Source organism: Carlito syrichta, unplaced genomic scaffold (assembly GCF_000164805.1).
Source record: "Carlito syrichta isolate Samal-C Ts95f unplaced genomic scaffold, Tarsius_syrichta-2.0.1 Scaffold314108, whole genome shotgun sequence".
In the NCBI taxonomy this organism is placed as follows: domain Eukaryota; kingdom Metazoa; phylum Chordata; class Mammalia; order Primates; family Tarsiidae; genus Carlito; species Carlito syrichta.
In genome coordinates, this window is record NW_007258204.1 from 102,463 (window position 1) to 119,539 (window position 17,077).

The window sequence follows — 17,077 nt, forward strand, 5'->3', positions numbered from 1 at the left end:
TCCTGTGGATTTAGGCAGGTTTGTTTCCATAGCTGCTCTTTGTTGGGCCCCCATACCCACACCTCCACAGCATATCATTCCCCTCCTTTGACATCTAGGTGAAGGAAACCATGCCCCCCAGGGCTCTCTGGGTATATATGATAAACAGAGATGGTTCCTCACAAACACTGCCCAAGTCTGCTCTCTGTGCCCTTCTGAGGGGTAACCATGGCAGCCTGCCTCAGCCACACCTAGAGTGGTAGGAATGTGGGAACCAAAATCCTTGATGTGAAGTGGTGCCAAGCAGCACATGCCAAGTTCCTGTGAGCATCAGACCTTCCTTCACATTCTTTCATTGTCTTGAACAACACCTCATGACTTCTGTTTAGATGGCTAACTCCTTTTCAAACACGAGTTTGGCCATACCCTTTGTATTCCCTCCTGGACAGCTTTCTTATTCTTTATAATAGGAATAGGTTAAGCATTTCCCAAGCCGTTAAGTCCTGCTTCTCATTGAATTAACAATTCCATCTCTAAATCATTTATCTCTACTCGCTTTTTACTATAAGTAGCAAGAAGTTGTCTTAGTCTGTCTGGGCTGTGATATCAAAATATCTTAGACCGGATTATTTACAAACCACAGAAATTTATTGCTCACAGTTCTGGGGGCTGGTAAGATCAAAGAACCAGCAGATTTGATGCCTAGGGAGGGTTTGTTCTCTGCATCAAATAGCTCTTTCTTGCTACATTCTCACATGGCAGTAGTGGAGGAAGGCTCCCTCAAGACTCTTTTGTAAGGTAGCTAATTCTATTTATTAAGGTGGAGCCATTATCACCTAATCACCTCTCAAATGCTCCACCTCTTAATACTTTCACAATGAGAATTAGGTTTCTTTTTTTTTTTTTAGATGTATGGTACATTTAGGATTAGATATACAAATGGTCATTGTGCAGGTAAAGATGGGTCTCACTTTGGTTCCCACTTCACCTAGTTTGAGATTGGGTACCTTTATTGATGAAATTTCAACATGCATTTTGGAATGACACAAACATTTAGATCACAGCAAAGCCAAGCTCCACCTTCAGTACTTTGCTTTAGACATTTCCTCAGCCAAGTATCCAGTTTCATCACCTGAAAGTCCTATCTTCTATCAGCACTAGGACACAACACAATTTAACCAAATTCTTTGTCCTTTATAATAATAGCCTCCTTTTCTTCAGTTCCAATGACAACTTTCTCATTTCTGACTGAAATCTCCTTTGGATGACCTTTACCACCAATATTTTTATGATTACTCTGTTCAAGATTACTAAGGTATTATTTTAAAAGATTGAGGCTTTTTCTGCAGCTCTCGTTTTTCCTCTGAGTCCTTATGTTGCCTTTAAATGTCTGTTCATGGTAGTGCCTCCTCCCCTCTTTTTTTTTGGAGTACACCTCAAAACTCTCCCAGTTCCTATCCATTACTCACTTCCAAAGTAATTTTCACATTTTTAGGAGGTTGTTACAGTAGCACCCCACTCCCGATACTAACTTCTCATATTTTGTCTTTTCAGGCTGTCATAACAAACACTGTAGAATGACAAGTTAAGAAACTTTATTTGTGTTAAAAATATGGAAAGTCCCTGCCAAATAGCATCAATCTTTAATTTGCAAAATTTAAAAATACACAGAAATATCAGCAGCTATTTTTTTCATTTTCACAAAAGTCTCACAATATCTAGTAAATTACCAAAACATGCTTTCACACAAGTTTTGCCAATCTTCTATGGGATAACTTGCCCAAATATGTCAGACATATTAATAATTCTACAATATCAACATGATTAGCAGTATACTAGGGGAGAGCCTTCCCAAAATGGAATTTATTTATTAAAAAATTGTGCATTTATACTTATATGTTTAAACGTTGGTCACTTTCAAAGTACTCTTTGTTTGATGCAATACATTGAGACAATTTTTCCACTGCTCAAAATAGTTTTTGTACTCATCAATTTGGATGCTTTTTAGCGCTTCTGCCATTTTTTTCTTTTCTTTTTTTTTTTTTTTTTTTAATCCACCTCTTCAATATCAACAAAATGTTTTCCTTTGAGTACTTTTTTCATCCTGGAAATCAGAAAAAAGTTGCTTGGAAAGAGATTCAGAGAATAGGGAGGGTGGGACATGAGGATCATGCCATTTGGTCAAAAGCTGTTGAACACTCAGTGCAGTGTAGGGGTTGAAAGAATCTCAACAAATAAAAAATAAATAAATAAAACTGAAGTTGAATGCAGCCTCTCACGACAACACTAATTGGTACACTGATGCCAATGCATTGCTAGGACACTTACCTAGTAGGGGAAGTCTGTTCTACAAAGGGCCCAGCCTCCAAAAACATAATTCCATTTTTTGGGAGGTCTCTCTCATATTTTAGAATGCATTTGTGTTTTTACAGTTGTGGACAAAAATACTTATGAAATAAATTGTGAGAAAGATCAATAAAGAAATGAGGATGTGAGTAGAGCTTGCTAATACAAAGGATGTCTAGTAAAGTTGAATCCAAGATTTGTTCAGACCTAGTAAAGTAGAAAAACCTCATCTGGTCACTCCAGAAAGTCAAGGAAAATTTTGTTTCAAATAATCTCAGGTTTTCTAACCAGAGAACTTTGTTCCATCAGGTTGGGCCTAGTTTTAAGAAAAATTTTTGCCATAATTCTTGTCAAATAGAAAATTATTTTGTTTTTAGGTAGCTATAAAGGAAAAACCCAAATGTGACAATTTCAGGAATATGTGGAAAATGCAGAAGTGTATTTCCACAACAGATTCATCTACAGAAGACCCACTGAAAGGTGAATTTCAGCACTTGAGACATCTAGTTACAAAATACAGGGAAGAACACTTGTTATAGATGAGCTTCTTTGACAGCATCTTTCTCTCATATTTTATGGCTATACTTTGTCAATAAATGCTGTGACCTCCGATCCACCATGCTACTAGTTTTGCCAGTGTATTCTAAGACCTTTTCCAGAATAGTTTCAAAATGAGCAGCTTCAAACAATGACTTTGGTGAAAATAGGCTTCTCAGGGATTTATTGACACAAGTTATAATAACCTAAACAACTTTTAGTCATATTTGTGAGAAATATACACGCACACATATAAATACATACACACATACATTCCTATACATACACACATATACATAGATGTACCCTGAACGTCTCCTTTCTACACAATTTGTAATGGGAAAGAGCACGGTGTTCTTTTCCTGGAGGAGTTCTGGGTGAGAAGTTGTCAAAAATAAGAAGTTAAAAATTGAGAGACTCCGAGTGTTCTGAAAGATACATTTTCAAACAAGAAAGCAAGAACTAATTTGTATAGTCCTCAATACACATTTAGTTGCAGAATATCCCTGGTGACCTTACTCACTATCCAATGTGCTAAAATCAGAGATTATAAAACATGTAATTGTGACTGCTTGATATGTGGAAATGTCTGTTGACCTTATTTTTGCAAGGCAATAAATGGTCCTAAATAATAGTGTCATCTTGACACATGTAGGTTTGCTTGTTGAATCCTGTTATAAGAAAATCATTCCAGATGAAACCCAAGAAACAGAACTAATCATTCAAAGAAGTATAGTGCCCTTTGGTATCATCTTAATCTCTACCTTCTATGCAAAATCAGATTTATTTCAGGAAGGAACATGGATTGATTGATTGCTCTGTGATTTGCAGTTTTTAATTTAGAGAACATGGTAGTATGTGCATAGACAAAGAAAAGCAATTTAGTCCTTTGTATTAAGTTTAATAAGTTGGCATTTTAAATATTAGTCATAATCTCTATACCTTTCCTTATGACCTTTTTAGTTATTGCAACAAGAAGCAGAGGTCATTTCTTCAATAGAAAGTTAATAATTTTTTGCTTTGGTTTTGCTTTTAGAAAGTAGGATTTATTGAGAGGACAGAAAAGTTCTCACAGTGGGAGGGGACCCTACGGGGTTGCCTGAAAGTTAATAGTCTTAACCAAAAGTATGAAGGAGACAAATAAAAAAGGAGGCCAATCACTATAATAAGCCATATAATTAAAGGAATGACAGTTACACTTTATTAATATTTTAGCTAGATGATTAATATAATTTTACAACATAAGTAAGGATCATTGAAATGAATATTAAGTCTGTTTTCTTGTTGTTGTTCATTTGTTTACTTAAGCACCCAGGCTGGAGTGCAATGGTACAATTTTAGTTCCCTGCATCCTCTAACTCCTGGCCTCAAGTGATTCTCCTGCCTCAGCCTTCCATGTTGTGTCATATTTTAATAAATGCAAATAAAATTAATTCCATTGAAGTTGGTTATTATTATAATACACATAAATTAGCTACTCTATTGTGTTACAGAAAAACAAAGGTTTTTTTAGTATGTAAGACCTAAAACATTAAGTAGTTTTTAAGATCATCTTGAGCTTTTTGAGGTCATTCCTCTAGTGACTATTGTTTTTCCCTCAATCAAGAGAAAAGTTAAATCTTCTCTGTCTCAGTTGCATTCTCAGCATTTTGCAACATTGCAGTCATAACGATTACTACAGTTTAGAGGCTGGGACAACAGCGACATCAATCTCATTTTTTTCCCCCAAATGTTTTCATTATTTTGAAGAAAAAAACAAACAAACAATTCAGGGTTAAAAGGTGGCCGTAAAGTCTCTGAAGATAAGTGTTAACAGCAGAGTAGGGTGGCATACCTTCTATTAACTGTGTACTACATAAGCATAAATGCACAGGGGCGTTGATGTCAACAGGGCTAAAGAGAACAGATATTGCAATGTTGTAACATTGTCAAGTCAGCCAAGAACAGAAAAGTCAAACACAAAAAGTTAAAGATATATTCAGTTTTGTTCTCCTGTCACCACTGCAACTGCTATTTTGCATTTATATAGGCCTTTCTAGAGTATTTATGATGGTTTTATCACCATCATTAAGCAACACCATTAGACCTTTGTGACTTGAGTCCACCAACTTCATTTAACTTCTAAAGCAGACTACTTTAAAAACATTTTCACTGTTTCCATTTTGCTTTTCTGTTGAAGATTTTAGGAGAATGTGTTAAGTAGCCATAAATAATAATAGGCAATTGTAAATTAAAATAGCACACACAGATCAAATTATTCTCTTCACTGAACACTTAAAAGTGAGACCGAGGGCATTTTTTTCTGGTATTATATTATAAAATTCTATAGCAACCTAGGAATTGGTTCACTCATATTTTGGTATAATACAAAATGTTTTATTTCACTTATAAGATTCAGCATCTGATCAATTCTCTATAAAGTACAAATAGGTCATCATGCAACTGGGTTGCCTTGAGTTTGGATTAAGAAAATTAAGAGCAATGAAGATACCTTAAGCAGATTGATGGTTAGTTAGACCTTTTCTGAAAGCCAATGTGAAATACTTTTGGGTTTGCTAGTACTTGACGTTTGGTAGTTCCAACTCTTTTTGAGTAATTTCTCATATAACTACTAAAAAGGTTTTGAAGGAAAAAAAAAATCTCACTTTGAATTTAACAGTTCTATAAAAAGCAGAGCTCTGAACAGAAGCAACTTAGCCATTGACATGCAGAACTTCAACCAAAAAGTGTAGAAAGATTACTTTATGCCAAGGTTATTCCTCAAATTCCCCACTCTTATCACTATCTTTCCACACCACAATCCATCTATCTCAGTTATCTAAGGGTATGTTTTCAGGCATACAAATTATGGCCAAAGCTATGTATTTTTCATGACATGTTATTATTGAAATTTTAGGAGATTGAAATAACTGTGAGACGTTTTTTAAAATTCAACATAACTTCCTTTCCTGAAACCCTACACAAAAGAATGTATATATCGTCACCTTATCTGGTTTCTTTTCTCCAAAAGTTATTGTTCTAGTTGTAGGAATCACAAATAACAAGGAAAAAAATGGAGGAAAAATCTAATTAGCACTTATACGTTTTTAATGTTGTGCTAAATATTATATATAGTCAATATTCATTATGATATGTTCAAATATAATATAAAAGTATAGACATATCATTTAAATTATAATTATACAACAATAATTTTAAATTTGATTCTCACAAATATGTACTGAACTAGTAAAATCATTTAGGAAATAGCAATTGAAAATGGCAAAGCTAACATCTAAAATCACAAAGCTTGTGTAAGTATTATTTCTCCCTTTTAATGTGAGAGAATGAAGGCTCAGCAAAATAAACAACTTTTACACAAGGTCACTTAGGTGTTAGAATTGAAATTAGAACCACTCCTTCTACCACACCACTATGCTTCCAAGAAGATATAACCTTTATTTTTTTGAAAGCCAATTCTGAGTAAAACAACTTTGGGCAAACCTTGCATTACCACTCATAATCACAAAAACTCTGCAAGTTAATAACTTTTTATCCTGTGTTTTTTTTCCTTTTCTTTCTTTTTTTTTTTTTTTTTGGTCTTTTCATAGATGTACAATGATAGCTAGAAAAGTTAAATAACCTTACCTAAGATCAAACAACCCAAATTTCAGATTTTGAATAAATCATTGTTCTATTCCCTTCTGAATGCATTTCAAGCCTGCCTCAGCTGTAGTGCCAGCCTCATTTATTTAGCAAGCAATGTTAAACAGTCATTGGTAATATGCCCAAATATCTTGTAACAACAATTCTGAATTAAATTTTTAAAGACTCATAAAGCACACATCAGTGATCCACCTTTGTTGGTGATTCTATTCAAAAATGCAGGTGGAAGTGATTTGGGGAATGTTCTCCCAGCCCTAAAAATTCCTCAGAGCAAATGGGTCCACTAAGTGTTTTGTTTTCTTATTTCTAAACCAAATTTGTGAATATTTTCAGCTTAGAATTTGAGACCATCATTAACTAATAACTTTGGTTAGAGAATAATACACTCTCTAACAAATATTTCATTTAAATCTTTTCTCAATAAAAGTGAATAAACACATTAAATAAATAATATAAATCTATAAGCAAAAGAACGATGAATAAGACCAAAACCAGTAAAATCTATTTCATTATTGCTTTCCTGAGTAAATCGTAGAATTGGTTCCTAACTGTCCTCATGACTCTTTACTGGCGTATGACTTATACAAGGACAGAGGAGATTCATGACACTGATCTCAAGTCACCTCAGATCGAGAAGCAATTTTTTCTTGAGCCAAATAAAACAGTTTTGTTAAATGCTGATTTCTTAAAAATTATACTCTACACAATTCCTGTAGACCAAGCTATGTTGGTCAAAATATTAAACAGGAAGACAGCATTTGCCCAACATCTTTTTTATAAATGAGTTTAAACAGTTTGTAGTGAATGTCCTCCATCATGCCATGGACATATGTCAAAGCATTTTCAGTTAACTAATTGTTCATCAGGAGTTGTGAGGGTTATTTTCTATATCCCTCACATTTTTCATCTGAAGTTTTTTCTACCTCCTATTAAATGGTCTTTTTTATGAGTCTCCATGACTTTGCATACATGAGAGCATTCTGCAAACAGGCTTAAGGATGAGAGAAACAATAGAGCTTAAGAAATTTGCAATCGCTTGGTTAGTTTACTAAGAGTGGGGAGTTGAATCTTCATCCTAGGGTCATTCCTTTAGCTATGTTGCTAGAATGCACAGAATAGCAAACGCTACCAACATTTCAGTCTACGTTTGATCTTTCAAGTCAATGAAATTATGACTCAGACTACTGTTTTTAGAATGTGTGCTCCTGCAAAGTGTCTACAGTTCCGAAGGATAGCCTTCTTCAGCAGGTAATTTAAAAGACCTCTTTCTCTCAATGAAGTTTGTACAGTAAAAACAAGGAAACAAGAAGCATCAGCATATCATGACATAGGTGCTTAAGGATAAAAAGTTAAATATTGACTATATCTTAATTTGCAATTATAATAATTACTGTTTAAATGTGTTGCTCCATTTGGTCTTATAAAACTACTATATGAAACTGTGTGTTTGTAAATGTGTGTTTTCCTCGTATGTAACAAAATTATACTATGATGCACACACTTCCTGGTACTATTCTTTTGCTTAACAGTGTATTATATTTTAAGTATTTTATTTGTCATCAACAATTCTGCTACAAACTTTTGGATGGGCGCATAGCATTCTACTGTGTATATACATGGCTACTCTCACATGAAAATCATGAGGGACTGCTTTCAAAATATAGTTTCTCAGTACTCACCACCAGAAATGCTGCTTCATTTAGTCTAGCTAAACTATTAAAATCTATAGTTTTATCAAGCTCTTTAGGTGATTTTGATGAGCAGAGTCTTGGGAAATACTAATATATTTAATATAGTTATCCTTATGTGTGTTTCTTCAAAACAATGTTTTAGAGCAAAACCGAGAGAAAGGTACAGAGATTTTCCATATTCCTTGGCCTCCACAAGTTACAGCATCTTCCATTATCAGTATCCTCTACCAGAGTTGTACATGTGTTTTAAGTGAAGACCCTACATTGATGCCTCACAATCACCCAAAGTCCACCATTTCCAAGAAAGTTCACTCTTGGTGTTGTACATTTTATGAATTTAGACAAATGTTTAATGACATGCATTCACCAAAGTAGTATCATATAGAATAGCTTCCCTGCCCTAAAAATTTCCCATGTTCCACAATCATTCTTCCCCTTAACTCTTGGCAACTACTGATCTTCTTACTATAATTTTGCATTTTCCGGAATGTCTTACAGTTGGAAATATATAGAATATAGTCTTTTCAGATAGGCTTATTTCACTTAGGAATATACACTTAAGGTTCTTCGTGTCTTTTTATAGCTTGATGGTTTGTTTCTTTGTAGTCTTAACATATATCCCAATATTCTATTCTCTGGAGATAGCACAGTTTGTCAGTTCACCTACTGAGGGATGTATTGTTTGTTTCTAATTTTTAACAGTTATGAATAAAGCTGCTATAAACATTCCCTGTGCAGAGTTTTGTATAAAAATAGATTTGCGTCTCCTTTGGATAAATACCAAGGAACACAATTATTGGACTGAATTGTAAGACTATGTTTAGTTTAGTAAGAAACTAAAACAACTACCATCCACAGTGGCTGTACACCTTGCATCCCCACCAGCAATGAATGAGAGTTCCTGTTTCTTCACGTTATCCTGGCATTTTGTGTTGCCCATGTTCTGGATTTCAGCCATTCTAATAGGTGTGTGGTACTATCTCGTTGTTTCTTTAATTTGCGCTTTTCAGATGACATATGATGTGGAATGTCTTTTCCTATACTTATTTGCTATCTGAATATTTTCTTTGGAGAAGTTTCTGTTCAAGTCTTGTTAATTTTCTAATTTGGTTTTTCACTTTCTTATTATTAAGTTGTTTTGTTTTTTTTTTTTGAGTTGGAGTCTCACTCTGTCGCCCAGACTGGAGTCAAGTGGCCGCTCCCAGCCACTGCAGCCTTGACCTGCTGGGCTCCGGCGATCCTTCCGCCTCAGCCTTCCAAGTAGCCGGAATTACAGGCATGCACTACCACGCCTGGCTGATTTTTTAATTTATTGTAGAGATGAGGTCTCACTGCCCAGGCGGGTCTTGAACAGGCGAACTCAGGCAATCCACTCACCTTATTTGTATACGATTTCTTTTGGATAACAGTTCTTTTACAGATGTGCCTTTTACAAAAATTTTCTCTGTGCTTATATTCTTAGTCTCTTGACATTGCTTTTAACTGACCAGAAGTTTTTAATTTTAATAATGTATAGCTTACCTTTAGTGTTGTATTTAAAACATCATTGGTATGCACAAGACAGGTTGTCTGCTATGTTATTTATACTTGTTTAATAGCTTTGCATTTTACATTTAGGTCTTTGACTCATTTTTAGTTAATTTTTGTGAAGGATAAAAGGTCTGTGTTTAGATTAATTTCTGCATGTTCTAGCATCATTTGTTGAAGACTATCTGTATTAAATTATATTGCCTTTGCTACTTTGTCACATATGGTTGACTATATTTATCTAGGTCCCTTTCTGGGCTATATTGGTCTACTGATCTAGTCATCTATTTTTCTGTTAATAGCACATTGTCACACCTGCTGTAGTTTTATATTAAGTCTTGTGGTCTACTGATGTCAATCTTCCAACTTTGTTTTTTTGTTGTTGTTGTTTTGTTTTTGCTTGTTTGCTTCCTTCAACACATTCCTTTCTTGTTATCTGTGGAAGATTGGTTCCTGGACTCTCTTTGGATACCAAAATTTGTGGATGGAAGTCTCTTATATAAAATGGCATAGTATTTGTATATCACCTAGGCACATTCTTCAGTTACTTTATATCATCTCTGGATTACTTATGATGCCTACAATGGAAATGCTATATAAATAGTTGTTAAACTATACTGTTTTTTATTTGCTATTTTTTGTTGTCATGGTTTTCAAATATTTTTAATCTGCAATTGATAGAATCCACAGGCACAGAGCCCATGTATCTGGAGGATCAGCTGTATCACATTGCTTTGTCTGAGTCTTTAGCCTTTCCATACAAACTTTAGAGTCAGTTTGACAATGTCCACAAAATAACTTGCTGGGATTTTGATTGTGATTTCATTGAATTTATCGATCAAGTTGGGAAGAACTGAATCTTTACAATATTGAGTTTTCTTACTCATGAATGTAGATTATTTCATCTGTTTAGTTCTTTGGTTTATTTTATCAGTGTCTTAAAGATCCTGTACATACTGATGTATTTTAAATCGATCATTTAATTTTTGACATTTAAACTTTGTTTATTCAAATTTATAAACTGTAATCTTCTGTAGCAGATTGGCTATGTTCTAGGTTAATTTTTCCAAATAGAATCGCTACTATGATTAATAGGTGTTGCTGAATGTGCTTTTTTTTCTTTCAATTATGCCATCTCCACCAGATTCACTCATAATTTAAAAAATGTGTTTGTTAACTACTCCTGAATAATATTTCAGAAAATTTCACTTACAACATCAGATTGTTTTTATCTTTTCTCAGTCTGATAGTTGACTGAGTTTCAGTTCACATAGCAAAAATTGAGCATTTCAAAATGACTTACTTAATTTTGTTTTGTTTTTATTACCTATGAAATTTTCATAAATGCAAATATTTTCTGTTATATAATGCTAGATTATGATATGTGATAGATGTTCAAAACATATTTTCAAACAAATTAATGTTTTTATATATCCAGTTTATCAAGTTAAGAAATTTGGGTCATTGCTTGCTGGATTCCTTACTCTCAAACATTCTTTTATCTCATATATTAAGTTGAAAAGAATCGTTGATTCTGCCCAAGCAATAGATTCTCTGCTTCACACAGATTTCTTCATTTCTACTTCTTTTTTTAAGTAACCAAACATGTGTGTATTCATGTTTGTGTGTGAACATATATCTGCAAATTATACTTCCAACACTGTCCCACAGTGAATCAACTAAGCCTTCTAATCTGATCTCAAAATGGCTGCAATTTCTCAACCAAGTCTTATTTTTCTGTCTTATACACAGTATAAACATATATCGAATTTTTCACAGAGAATTTACTATCTATTCTTCTGCCTTTAAGTTGACTGAACTTTTTTTTCTGCCATATCCAAACTGCTATTAAGCCCAATTAGTTTTTTTTTTTTAACTCCATGCTTAAATATTTTTTAGGATTTTCATTGATTTGTTGATATTTTTGTCATATTTTATAAGATTATTTTCCTCCAATTTTATGTATTAGTCATAATATCTGATTTATTTTGTCTTTATGCTAAGTTCCAAACTTGGGCCATCTCATGGTTATTGTGTATTAACTGTTTTGGGAAAAAAAATAAGGTTTCAATTTTTCAGTTTGTCAGCATGTCTAATAATGTTTAATTGTGCTGAATTGAAACATAGTTTTTCATACCTTTTATTTGATATTTTACAGTACTGCAATATTATCTTACTTAAAATAATTTTGCTTGAAAGAAGACCTTTTAAAACTAAGTTTAATAAAGTTAACACAAAAAGAAGCTATTATTCCAGAAACAAACCAAAATATAACAGTATAATCGCATATATGACATCTCAAATTATTTTAATTATTTAGTAAAAGTTTCTGAATTTTGTAAGAAATGTTCATCTTTTGTTCACAATATGTTATTTGCAGAAAACAATCATTTTAGCAACACAGAATATTAGTTTGATGGGGATAATACTCTAAGAAAATACCAGTCTATCTTTTTAAGTTTTTAATTTTACATCCCATCATAATCTGTCAGTCTGAGGACCCTAAACAACAGACATTTAGTTTCTCATAATAAGGAAGGCTAGAAGCCCAATAACTATAATGTGTTTCTAATAACACATTATAAAAAATCTATATTCTTTTTAAAAATTTTTCAAGAGATGAGATCTTGCTGTATCACTCAGGCTAGTTACCAACTCTTGGCCTCAAGTTATCCTCCCACCTCAGTCTCCCAAGTAATTTGAATTACATGGGTCATAATGCCCAGCTAGGCCACACCCCTTCTAGTCTATCAGATATCTGCAGGAACTTTAATGAGGCCTTAAGATGGACTGTGTACTCTTCCTTGTCAAGACCTGTATCTCCAGGAAGATTTACTCCTTAATACCTTTGCTCACTTCTTACCCATTGCATATACTCTGTTGTAAGCTTCTTGGAGTCTTACCCTGCATACATGGAGCACAGCCCACACTTAATTTCTCATGAGAAACTATACACCTCTTACTCAATCACCTGTTCTCCTGTGCAGTGATCCAGGTGTCTTGAACTCTGATTTCTGCATCTATAGCAAAGTGGCAACATTGTGCTCTTCTTAGTATACAGTTTACTATCCTATAATTGGGAAGTTCTTCCTATTCTTAGAGCTAGAGATATTTTTGAGTTCATTGAATGAATTTTCATCTTTTCAGGGTCACCAGTCTTATACTCTCTATCATCCAGTTTCTGAAAAGAGTTTCTTCATATTTTCTTTCCTGCTTTACGTGGTAGAAGGGAGAATTCAGTACCAATTACTAAGTTATAATAATAATTGAAATTCTTGCAGTAGTTTTTTATTACACTTTTAAAGTTTTTAATTTTACATCCCATCATAATCTGTCAGTCAATATTTGCCAAAAAAAGAGAAAAAGAAGGAAAAGTTATAAAGGGAATTTAGCAGGAGCAAGCTGCAAAAGTCTCTAAGATGCCATTTAAGATTTTAAATTATGCACATAAACTTTTTAGTATCTCAATGAATTTCCTCTGTTGCAATCATAAAACCCCATAGTTAGCCAATTAATTTTTCATATAGCTCAATGATCGAGGAACATAATTTGCTGATGGAATGGCATAGATCATTCAAACAGCTTGTTTTTTAAATCAAACCATCTGAAGTTATCTATTGATGATCCAATACTATAGTTTAATAGATAAGATTGCTTGTTCTTTTTTCTGCCTATTTTGCTGTTTCAGTAAATTGTTTAATTATTGTGGTTGCCAAATTTTACTGACTAAGCTATATACTTTAGCTCTTGATTTTGCATATTTTATTGCTCACATTACGTATTTCACAGACGTATCTCATGCATATTCTAGATAGTTGACAATGTTATATGCATTACCAATTAGGAGAGTCAACTTATCTATTGGACTTTGCACATTTGTGTAATTTGTTTAATGAGCTATATATTTAATTATAGTCTGACATTTGCAAAGTAATATCATTTCCAGATATGTTATTCATAAAGTTTGTTGACTTATGAAATCATAGTTTTTTCATAACTTTTATTTGATATTTTACCATACTGCAATATTCTTACTTAAAATAATTTTGCTTGAAAGAAGACCTTTTAAAACTATTTAAGTTTAATAAAGTTAACACAAAAGGAAGCTATTATTCCAGAAATGAACCAAAACATAACATTATAATCACATATATGACATCTCAAATTATTTTAATTATTTAGTAAAAGTTTCTGAATTTTGTAAGAAATGTCTATCTTTGTTCACAATATGTTATTTGTACAAAGCAATCATTTCAGCAACACAGAATATTATTTTGCTGGGGACACTCTAAGAAAACACCACATACTGAGTGCCCTAAACAAAAGACATTTATTTTCTCATAGTAAGAGAGGCTAGAAGTCCAAGCCACTTTTTCTGACTTTCAGATGGTCTTCTTACTGTGGTCTACAGGTCTGCTGCATCAGCTTCCAGGGTCCTCATTGAGAAGGCTAGAAAGTGGCCTTATCTACAGATGAACAGAGTTTCCAAATTATAACATAAATATCATAAGCCTTAGAACTTTTGCATATGCCATTTGCACTTCCTGGAATACACTCCTCTCTTTGCATGGCTACTTTCTTTTTTTATCTTTCAGATTTGAACATATATGTCACCTTCTCAGAGGCTTCTCCTTGATCAAATAGGACCCCAACTCATTACTGCATCTCCTTATTATTTTGTACTATGTGTGTGTTCAACTCATAGTTGTTGCATAAATAATAATTATGTGTACACTTGAAAGCTTATTGAATGATATGTGATGATAATAAGTATAAAGAGAAGGAAATATATTTTATGAGCTATTGCATTAACAATGATATTTCACACTCCATTAATCAATTATATTCTTGGGAATATATAAATCTGACTTTTTTATTGTCAGATTGAATTACTTCAGTGATTTCAAATAGACTTCAGAATAAAGCAAAACCCTAGAATTAGTGAATAACACCTTCAACTTCCTACCTTCCTTCCTCAATGTTCCTGCTTATACTGACTGACCTCCCTTCTTTAATCTCAATTTTATCAAATTGTTAAGAAATCAGCTTAATTACTATGCTCACGAGACATTACTTTTTTCCCTTTCAGTGCAATCTCTTCAACATAAAATATGCTCTCTAATGTGAAATATCATAGCTCTCTATTGTATTATTCTTGCAGTATGTTTGATTAATAGTTTAAAGGCTTCTTTTCTTTTTTTCTATTTCTCCTTCTATGTATGTGTACGTATATATGTGTGTGTGTATATATATCTCCTTTCCTTTACAATGTTATAATGTTTTGAGGATAGGAATCCAGCATATGCTGGATATGCAGCCCACTGCACTATCAAGTATTATGCCCCACAGACAGTAAAAACTGGATCAATGTCTCTCTACATGGGAATTTTTTGACTCAGTAGTTTGTAAGCAAAAATGAATAAAGTCAGTGGCTATTTTTCTGATAACTTTAGCTTATTCAACTATAAATATTCCCTGAGCTTTGTTTAGTAAAATGATTGAAAGTAGGGGCATACAGATAAGTATTCTTTGAACAACAAGATGGTAAATAAGCCAAATAAAGTAATTAATTGACAACATTTAAAACTGAGAAACTTCACTTAATTTTGAAATCTTGTGAAACGTGAAAAGCATAGTTGGAGATATTGGGCAAGTATTCTCTATAGCCAAAATTTGCTGGAGATAAATATCAACTATTTTAGCTGGGGTTGTTGACTATTTGACAAATTTGCATATTTTGTGAGGGAGAGTCTGGCATGTATGACCTCTTATTTTAAATTTTGAGTTCTGTAACAGTAAAGAATAGGCTGTCAGGAGTGTCCAGATTTACAATGGCTGCATAGAAGCAAACTGGCTTCCCTCCGCCACTTCTAGAGAAAAACAAAAAATGTACAGATCTTAGATTTTCAGTGGCAGCATCAACACAGAATTCAAATCTGAGGATAAGATGAATCCTGAGGCAACAGAAAAGTGAAAAAATTCTGAGCAGCTAGGAAGAGAATTTGACTTTCATGCCTATGACACCTGTTTCCCCACTCTGCCTGGCACCAGATATGCTTAAAATCTTTCCACAACTCACAATTTTTACACTGAGAAAAGTAAACTTGAGGTGATCAATCAGCTTTCCCACCATCTTGGATTCCCTAGCAGAAGACCTATCCTTGCCTTAACCTGTGGAAAGCATCATAACTGTATAAAGGAAGAAATGTTTATGAGACCAGGCAAGAACAAAGATGGAAGGTGGGGCTACTTTCCTGAGCCTTGGAAACTGCTCTGCAACTCAGCCAAAGGAGATGCCAAATCAAAGTGACTTTTCAGCAGCATTATGCTATAGGAGGAATATTTTACAGGTCCTTCGGGCACAAACACTGACAGCTTTCCCACACTTCAGAGATAAGCCCTTTGGGACTCTATTCAGAACAAGTAGCACTTTGACTATTTACTAGAGCTGTGTGGTAAGCATAGGCCTAAGGCATCACCTAGAGTCATAAAGAAGACAGCAACCTAGTAGTAAAGATGTTCCAGCAAATATATCCATTGAAAACCAAAACAATTCGCAATCAAGACAGAGAAAATTGGAATAAATAATTAATCCTCTAATGCAAAACATATATGTATATGCAGAAACAACAACAACAACAACAACAGCAAGTAGGGAAGTATAACCTCCCCTTCCAAAAATAAAAGCAAAATTTCAGTGACTCACCCCAACAAGTCAATTTGTAAACTCTCTTACCTGATATTCAAAATAGTAGTTTTAAGGAAACTCAAGACCTCCATGATAACACAGAAAAACAATTCAGAAAGGTGTCAGAAAAAATGAACAGATATATTTAAATATTAAAAAGTCAAACCAAAATCTTGGAACTGAAAAATACACTTGCTGAATTAAAGAACTCATTAGAAGTTCTCAAAAACAGAATGAACAAAAATGAAGAAAGCATCAGTGAGCTTGAAGACTAGCTATGTGAAAATACATAGTCAATGAGGGAAAAAAAGGTTGAAGACAACCTACAAGATGTAGAAAATTACCTCAAAAACCAAATCTAAGAATTTTTGGTGGTCAAGAGGGAGCTGAGGAACAGCAAGGTGTAGAAAGAATGATCAAAGAAATACAGAAAACGTTTCAAAACTTAGGAAGAATATGAATATCCAGGAGAACACCAAACATATTCAACTCAAATGAGACTACTTCAAGAAATGTAATATCAAATTCTCAAAAGTCAAGGACAAGGAGATATTCCTAAAATCAGCAAAAGAAAATAAGCAAATAACATACAAAGGAGCTTGTATTCATCCGGCAACAAATTTCTTAATGTAAATTATACAGGCCAAAATAAAGTGACGTGTTC